We start from the raw sequence: 8,811 nt of genomic DNA, 5'->3' as shown, positions 1-8,811 counted from the left end.
CTTATCTGTAGGATGGTGTAGGGTTTTCTGTGCTACTACATTCATTGGTGTTAAGAAGAGAGTAACTGAAGAAATAAACATAAAATTATATGTCATCTATAACTGTACTTAACATATGGCATGCTCATGAGCTGTCTTTGTAATTTTTCAAGTTAGACACACACACGAAAAAAAACCCTATAAATGTAATTGATGAAGGGAAGGAGGACTGTGGGTTTTTTTTTGTAGATGGGTGATGCTGTGGGCTGTTTAGCCCTCATTTTATTTTTCAGGAATAGCCTACATTCTTCAGTGTGATATCAACCAAAGTTTTAAGAAACAAAATTCTCTAAAGAAAAGTTGTCTGAATCTTTAAATGTACAATTGTTACCTGGAATTACTTAATTCAACAGAAGTCTATGGTTAAGCTACAACTAAGGAGTAAACAGAAAACTGATGAATATTATCTGGAGGTACTTATCTGGGGTGTGTGTGTAGTAGTACATGCTTGCAGTATATGGTAGACACACGTAAGGGTGAGCGCCACAGATGGAGAGAATTCCAATTTAACAAAAGGATCTTCTGCCAGCTTTAGAGATGTTAGCAAATATTTCCTACACAAGATAAGTCTCAGATTTTCTTTCATCAGAAAGAGCCATTGATTCCTCGGGGTTACTAAGGAAATGGAGTTTGATATTGGCTTAGGAAACATCATACTCTCCCCAAACCTTTGGCTCCATCCACACAAGCAGTGATAAAAGTCCGCGGTGCTCACACAGAGTTGTGATCTTCTCCTTGGAATTTTACACTTTAAACACACACAGTGTTTCGTGGACAATCTCCGTCATTCTGGTCATCCTTCGTCATTCTGTCTTTTCCATTTAAACTATCACACTGACCTTTAGACCTCATCCAGACCTCATGGGTGTCCCGAAGAAGACAACACATGGATCCTTTAAGAGCCAGACATTTTCTATACCTCCACCTCCCCTTGGTGGGGGTAACTGAATAAAGGCTGCTATCTTCTCTGGGTCCGGCTTCAAGGATTTATTTTAAAACCTGTATCATCAAATAATAAATGCTTTCAGCTGAATCGAATGCCTAAAATGAGAACAGAGACACCTTAAGATGCTTCATAATCTAACCAACCATCCACTGGTAGACAGTATCCAGTTACCTCTCCTGTCTGTACTCAGTTGGCTTCCTAAAATAGAGAGGGATAAGGAACACAGGCTTCACTTCATAAATGAGCTCCGTCTCAGCTGTGGGCTCTCCAGAAATGATTCAACACCACAGATGGAATCCACATGTGAATATCCACGTGACGACTGACTAGCAAGATTTCAATGAAACCAGAGAACATTTTTTTTTTTTTTAGCTCAAGTATATTTGGCCAGTTTAGGTTGGGGGAAGGGCTGGAATCACAGTGAACAACTGAGGTACTGAAGGCAAAGAAACAAAAAAATCCATGGAAAGACCTTCTAAGCAATGAGGGTAGGCTTTTTGGAACCATTGGTCTGCTTGTTTCCAGGTTTTGTTTGTATTTGTTCTTTTTAAAGCCAAGGAGCTTTCTAAATTTCTTCAAAGGATAGTTTTGCATTGGGCATTTTATTAGGGGCTTTTTCTCTCAGAAAGAAACCTCAGTAGAAACCACCCTGAGAGAAAAAGCTACAAAGGCAGGATTATGGAAGTCCAAGAAATAAATAAATAAGACCAAGAGAACAGAAGTGGAGCCACAGCTAAAACAGATGTTTTGCATTTCAGACTGGAGGCAAATCAGACCAGAAGCAGGAAAGTATGGCTCCACTGCCATGTGCTGTGAATCTTGTGTCTTTGATGGAGCTTAAACCAAGAACTCAAAGAGATCCAAGGCTGTCACAGAAACCCACACTGTAGTAGGAAAGAAAACAGCCAGCTCAGGTGCCATCATAGCCTCCTTTAAAGAATCCACGAGGTGTCTGGGACGTACAAGGAGACCTGGGGGAGAGACAACTTTACTCCCTGGCTCTTGGAGTCACTATACATGCAGCTGTGATCAGGCTAAACTCTGAAATCCCAGAATCATTTGGCAAAGCAGATCCCCAGAATCCATATAAGAAAACCATATAAAATGGGTGTAGAGTGTACACTTTCTATTTCAGCAGTGAATAGTGAAAGGAGATATAGTAGAAGGTAGATACCCAGCTCACTGAACAATTAGTCTGGCCTACTTGGAAAAGTACTAGACAAATGAGTGCTCCCATCTCAAGCAAAAAGTGGAAGGCATCTGAGGAAGGACATCCAAGCAAGCACACTCACTGGGGGGGGGGGGGGGGGGGGGGGGGAATATGGTTGCCAGAGCACCAGCCCTGTGGACTGCTGTTTCCTTATCCATCCAGAGAGAATCCTAGCCCTTCAGTCTGTCACAGAGAGCAGATGACTCAGCACCTTCAATCATTTTCTCTAGCAAGGCAAAACCTCTCAAGTTAGTGTTCTATAAGCATGGTCAGAGAGTTTCCATTCTGTTCCTTATCAAAACACTGCCATTCCTTTGATAACAGTTATGAAATCATCTCTCAGAACTTGGGTATCTTTAAAGAGTTGGGTTTTTTTTTGTTTTTTTTTTTGTTTTTTTTTTTATGCAAGCTGCCCGTTCTCCCTCCCCCGCTTCACCAAGATTCAATTAACGAGAGGAGGAATGTGGTGGTTTTTAACAAGTTCTTCTAAGCCAAACTGCTTAGAGACATACATTAGGCTGCCTTTAGTAATGGGAAAAAATTATCTCACCATGACTGGACTTTCTCACCTCCAAAAGAGGATTCCTATCTGTCACCTGGACAGCCAAGATTGATTTTTCTAATTAAGCAGGTATTTGTACTGGCACAGGGAGCCACAGACGTCTTCCCTACTGTATCTTCCCAACATATTCCTGTTTGTGTTCATTTTCCATCCTGTTTAAAGCTCCCTAGTGTTGAATCGGGAGGGGTCAGGAACTCACTCTATGAAAACACCCATTAAAATCTCTGGCTGCTTTCAGAAAGAAATGTGTCAACACAGGCAAAGGAAAGAAAACATGTGATAGAAATCTCTTTGGACTGAGTTTGGCTCCCACGTGGACAGAATTTGCCTTCACCAGTTCCCACACACTGCCCCCCACCCCCGGGTCTGCCCTGCTCCAGCTGGGTCTGCCCTGCTCTGCTTCTCAGGGCCTGCCAATGCAGATGGCTGTAGGAAGCAGGCTGTTAGCACTTTGAAAGGCTATGTGGCACTTCCTGCCTTTTAAAAAGGTACACGAAGCTCTTGTGCAGCCTTCAGTGATGAGACCGGCTTGCGGTGTAATTCAGTTTACTTAAGGGAACAATTTGGAGCCATGAAGAGCAAAGCCCAGTTCGGGCCCCACAGTGCTGGGTCATGTGGCCTCATGACTTTCTTTCAGTGGGAGACACTAAGAGGATAAAACTGAGATCAGTAAGAAAAGCTTGCATCTTTTTTAGTTTGTTCCTGGTACATCCATTACCTAATATTTTATTTAAAAGCTCAGTCCCTGCACTAATTGAACAGGCTAATCTCAATTTAGGAGTTGGCCTGCCCTCACATGATGACAGCTAACTGTTAACTGTCTTTAAAAAATAGAGGAAAGAAAAAATTAAAAAGAAACAAAGAGGAAGAAAAGAAGTGTAAGAAATGGCTAAGGGTAATTTAAGGGTTGTGTGAACTTATTAAAGGAACAATTGTTTCAAAGACAAAGGATAGCCTTAGGGCTGGGTTGGGAATTAGTTGGTGGAGTACTTGATTAGCATACACAAATCCCTGAATTCTGTCCACAGCACCACACACAGTGTGGTGGCCAAAGTCAGTAATCTCAGAACTAAGGCGGTAAAGGCAGGAGGATCAGAAGTTCAAGGTTACATAGGAAGTTTGAGGTCAGACAGGTCTACTTCAGACCCTAACCAATTAAAACAATCCAATAAAAAAAATTCTTTCAGCTACTGTCCCTTACATTCATTTGGCAGTTGCAGCTCTTAGTAGGTACTGGAAGCCCAAGTTGTCCGAGTAGGCTACACAGCCTCAACACTCAGACTCAAGGTTGAACTCTAAGCTCTTCCCTGAAGTCTCGAGCCTTCCTGATTCTCTCTTCCTCTGGAACCCTGTATCTAATCGCTTGTCTTGCTCCATGAAGTACATCTGTAGTTAAGTCAGAATAATTTGCTGTCTTTCACTTTGGAGAATCATTGCAATACCTTCTTCTCTGCATATCCAACCTGTCCACTCCTTTACAGTCAGAGGAAAAAATAGCTTTTGTATTATCTTCGGCACTCTTAATTAAATTCTGTCATTTCACACTCTGAGACTCTAGTAGTTTCCAGTGAATACTACCAAGATACCAATATCCCCATCAACAGACCTTTCTAGACTCTCTCACATGAGGAGGCTGGTACCTTCCACAAAGATGAAAAGAGATGCTTCACTTAACCATTTTAACTAGAGGTTGCATTGTTTGATTTATTTTGTTTTGAGGCAGGGTCTCATGTACCCTAGACTAGCCTCAAACTCACTACTATATAATCCATAGTTACCTTGAACTTCTAAACATTCTGCATCCATATCTCGGGTCTGGGACTACAGATATCCATCTACATGACTAGTTTATGAATTGCAGGGCCTTTTGCATGCTAGTCCACCATTCTACCAACTGATCCATAGCTCCAGCCTATGTTTAATATGTTTCTTATTATGTTCTTAAATTATCCTCTATACTTATTGGTAGTATGTCCTCATAAATTTCAGTTTTAGTAAAAATGCTTATAAATTTAGTTAACAAGAACCCATCAACCCCCTGATCTCTTATATCAGATCACCTTTATTATCTGAGTATCATTGATTCCTGATCAGATTGATGCCCTCAGCATTCCTGGAAAAGCATCTAATTGCTGGGACTGCCCTCAGTAAGATTGCTTTTAGGTAGGTTTAGTCCCAGTGTTTTTCCCTTTGATGCTATTTTTTACTAATCTTCTATACTCTGACCCTCACCATATTTTCCTAACTATAAATTTCTAGTTGGGGCCATGGATCTAGAAGTTGAGCCCTTTGTATGTTTTCTTTTTCTGCAAAACAGATATTGCAATGGTTCATGTAGCTGTGGTAATGGCACCGGATGAAGTCACTCTTACTATGTTTAACCCAGTCTCACAACCCTGTCCTTTACATAGGCCTTTAGAAATGGTATCACACTTGTGTTCATATCTCTTGATGACTAGCTATCACAACTGCCATTGTCTGGGTGGAACATTTAGCATACTGGGAGGCAGCTGTAAAACACAGCCACTTAGTTGCCGTTTTGTTGCTGTAATAAAATGCCCTGCAGGGAACAACTGAAGGGAGATAGGGTTTATTTTGTTTCATAGTTCTGAAGGGATATACTCCATCATGGCAGAGAAGACAGGGCATCAGATAGAAGAGGCATGGTGGCAGGAGCAGGAGAGTAGTTTGTCACATTACATTCATAGTCAAATAACAGAGTAAATGAGAGAAGCCCAGCTATAATGCTTCACAGACCCCACCCAGTGACCCTCTTCTTACAGCAAGACTATGTCTTCTAGGTTTTACCACCTTCCCAAATAGCACAACCATCTAGGGGCCAACTGTTCAAAGACTTGAGACTGTGGGACATATTTTACATGCAAACCATAACACCCTGTACTAAGAAACATTCCCTCAGATCTGACCATATTGAACCTCATTCTTCCTTCAAATGTATACTATCTTGTCATGTCTCTGTCTACTTTTAACTCATTGCATAAGCCTCAGCAAAGCATCCTGGTTGTCCCCATTTTGCACCAAACACACACAGATGCAAATATACATATACCTATATGCATATATACACACCTATAAACAAACACATAGATATACAAAAATTATATACACAAGTGCATATATACATACGAACACTTATGGATATACACAATACATAAACACATATGTATACATATATATATATGCACATATATATAAACACACATTCAAACAGATGTAAACATACATACATAGATACATACATATTGATAAATATACACTATGGTCAGTTGAACAAGAAATGTCTTCCATTTGTGGCACAGCTTTGGGAGTTCTGAGGTACCTTACTTCAAGGAGATGGCACAGGGAATACAAGTCCCACGCTACTTCGAGTTTGCCCTCTGCTTTGAACTTGCAATTGAGAATGTGAGCTCTCAGCTTCCCCCTCCTATCGCCATGCCTACCACTTGCTGCTATGCCTCTCCAGAGACACAGTCCTTGATGGGCTTTTATCTTTCAGGAGTCAGAAATCAAAATAAACTCTTTCCTCTATAGCTTGTCTGGGTAATGGATGTAAAACCATGCCAGGAGAGGGAATGGGAGGAGACATAAGTGAAAGAATGAACTGCAGGCTGAACCAGCTCTGTGTCCTAGAATTTAAAACATGGGGGTGTAGGTTAAGAGGAGAGTAAGAAAATACACCAGAATGAGAACTTCAAGAGAACGTATCACTATCTCAAAATGGAGACTCTCTGGAACAGAGTTTCACTATAATGGAAGAAAGCATTGGGAGAAAGGATAAGCTAATCACTCAGTTGCAGAATCCATAAACTGAAAGACCTGGAAGAAACAAAAGTCAGGCTGAGGCCCTGTTTTGGGCAAGGAACAGCCATTAGTGATAATGGAAAAGCAACCAAGAAAACCACTCACTGTAAGATCCTGGATCCTCTTTGCTCACCCAGTGGTGAGCCACCAAGCACCTCAGAACAGGGTCTCGCTGATAATGAGAAAGGGTGGACTGATCTATGAGAACACTCTTGGTCGTTGTGGAGAGCAAACGCACCCAGCTGACATGTACAAAGGCCACGGTTTCCTTTCACAAATAGGGAATCATGTTCCTGTGAGAACTTTATTTTTTTCTTTAAAACTCTCAGGAATGAAGGTGATCCTGTGAGCTTGCTGATCCACTGCCATCCTCAGCTCAGCCCTTTTATCTTTGAGTCTCCATTGTATCCACAGAGGAAGGGTGGCACAGTTAATTAGATGAGAAGTTAATTAGAATCTAGGTCTCCCACTATTTCTCCCTTCCTTCAGCAGTCCCTCCAATTCCTGAAAGTTCTGCTTAAAGGGAAGGTTTACCCCCTGGAGGCTTACTTTGCATTAACACAGGCAGCCCCACCCACTTTCTCTGGGGAATCATCGCGGCCCCACCCACTTTCTCTGCGGTATCATCGTGGCGGCTGGGACCCTATACACACATTCTGAAAACTGGAGGGCCTTCAAGGCCCTCATCACTGCTCAGTTCAGCGGGACTCTGGTCTGAGTGTTCTCCGCACAACCCCACTTCCACTTTGACCAAACCAAGTACACACCTGAATTTCTCCGAAAATTTCCTGCTGGCAAGGTTCTAGCACTTGAGGATAATGATGGATGCTGTGTGTTTGAGAGCAATGCCATCACCTATTATGTAAGCAATGAGGAGCTGCAGAGAACTATGGCAGAGACAGCATCTCACATGGTGCAGTGGGTGCGCTTTGCTGACAGTGACATAGTTCCTCCACCTAGCACCTGAGTGTTCCCCATCTTGGGCATTATGTACCACAACAAACAGGCCACTGAAATGCAAAAGAGGAGGCGAAGCTAATCCTGGGGCTGCTAGACACTCGCTTGAAGACGCAGACTTTTCTGGTGGGTGAGCAAGTGACACCGGCTGATATCACAGTTGTCTGCACCCTGTTGTGGCTGTATAAACAGGTCTTAGAGCCTTCTTTTCGCCAGGCCTTCCCCAATAACAACTGATGGTTCCTTACCTTCATTAACCAGCCCCAGTTCAAGGCTATTTTGGGGGAGGGAAAACTGTATGAGAAGATGGTGCAGTTTGATGCTAAGAAGTTTGCAGAGAACCAGCCTAAGAAGGATATTCTAACGAAAAAAAAGGGTTCATGAGAATAGAAAAAGAAGCCCCAGGCTGAGCGGAAAGAGGAAGAAAAGGCAGCTGCCCCAGCTCCTGAAGAAGAGATGGATGAGTGTGAGCAGACATTGGCTGCTCAGCCCAAGGCCAAGGACCCTATCCCTCACCTGCCCAAGAGTACCTTTGGATTGGATGAGTTTACACGTAAGTACTCCAATGAGGACCCTCTCTGTGGCACTGCTATATTTTGGGGAGCACTTTGATAAAGATGGCTGGTCCCTGTGGTATACTGAGTACCGCTTCCCAGAAGAGCTCATCCAGACCTTCATGAGTTATAACTTCATCAAGGGAATGTTTCAGCTATTGGACAAAATGAGGAAGAATGCCTTTGCATGTGTTATCCTCTTCGGAACCAACAACAGCAGCTCCATTTCTGGCGTTTGGTTCATCCGAGCCAAGAGCTTGCCTTTCCGCTGAGTCCAGATTGGCTGGTGGACTATGAGTATTATACTTGAAGAAACTGGATCCTGGAAGCGATGAGACCCTGGTTTGAGAGTACTTTTCCTGGGAGGGGGCCTTCCAGCACGTAGGCAAAGCCATCAATCAAGGCAGGATCTCCAAGTGAACATGTCTTGCCAGTCGCCTAGCTGCCTGCACCTACCCTTCCTTTAATGATGGGGGTCATTAAAGGAAACTGATCATTGAAAATAAAAATGCTTACATTTATGCCATGTACCTCATTGGGAAAGTACCACGGGATTTCATCTACCAGAGTTTGTAGACTGGGAATTACTGGGGCTTAAGGATAGATGTGAATTGTGTCTTGTCCACTCATCTCTCTGTGGTACATTCTATCACTTCAGGTGAAAAGGAAAAAAATAGAGGGTGAGTTAGACAATGAGTGCTGAACAAGGCCCTTCAGAGAA

At 42.7% G+C, this 8,811-nt stretch overlaps 1 pseudogene; it reads left to right on the top strand.

The window, feature by feature from the left end:
• The first annotated feature begins 4,855 nt into the window (after positions 1–4,855).
• LOC110291052 (elongation factor 1-gamma pseudogene) lies at positions 4,856–8,510 on the top strand (annotated as a pseudogene).
• Positions 8,511–8,811: the final 301 nt, after the last annotated feature.

Source organism: Mus caroli, unplaced genomic scaffold, assembly GCF_978045245.1.
Source record: "Mus caroli unplaced genomic scaffold, Mus_caroli_1 scaffold_3, whole genome shotgun sequence".
Taxonomy (NCBI): Eukaryota; Metazoa; Chordata; class Mammalia; order Rodentia; family Muridae; genus Mus; species Mus caroli.
This window is presented reverse-complemented; position numbering and strand designations above follow the sequence as displayed.